Source organism: Eimeria mitis, genomic scaffold (assembly GCF_000499745.2).
Source record: "Eimeria mitis Houghton genomic scaffold, Emh_scaff946, whole genome shotgun sequence".
NCBI lineage: Eukaryota > Apicomplexa > Conoidasida > Eucoccidiorida > Eimeriidae > Eimeria > Eimeria mitis.
In genome coordinates, this window is record NW_013576985.1 from 1 (window position 1) to 777 (window position 777).

Below are 777 nucleotides of genomic sequence, written 5' to 3' on the forward strand. Positions count from 1 at the left end.
GGGGCTAAAAAAAAAAGAAAAAAAAAAGAAAAAAAGAGGAGACAAAAAGGAGACAAAAGACAAGAAAAAAAGAACAAAAACAAAAGAAAAAATAAAAAATAAAAAATAAAATAAATAAAAACAAAAACTCACAAACAGCCTGTATGATCATGGTATCGAGTTTCTCGGGGCTAAAAAAAAGAAAAAAAAAAAAAAGAAAAAAAGAGGAAACAAAAGAAAGAAGACAAAGGAGACAAAAACAAGAGACAAAATAAAAAAATAAAATAAAAAATAAAATAAAAATAAAAACAAAAACTCACAAACGGCTTGTATGATCATGGTATCTAGTTTCTCGGGGCTGAAGCGGAGTTTAAAGCGGTTCAATGCATGCGATAAACACATCGCCATCTGCTGGCGGTCTGAAACACAAACCCTAAACCCTAAACCCTAAACCCTAAACCCTAAACCCTAAACCCTAAACACTAAACACATCGCCATCTGCTCGCGGTCTGAAACACAAACCCTAAACCCTAAACCCTAAACCCTAAACACTAAACACTAAACACATAACCATCTGCTGGCGGTCTGAAACACAAACCCTAAACCCTAAACCCTAAACCCTAAACCCTAAACCCTAGACACATCGCCATCTGCTGGCGGTCTGAAACACAAACCCTAAACCCTAAACCCTAAACCCTAAACCCTAAACCCTAAACACTAAACACATCGCCATCTGCTGCCGGTCTGAAACACAAACCCTAAACCCTAAACCCTAAACCCTAAACCCTAGACACATCC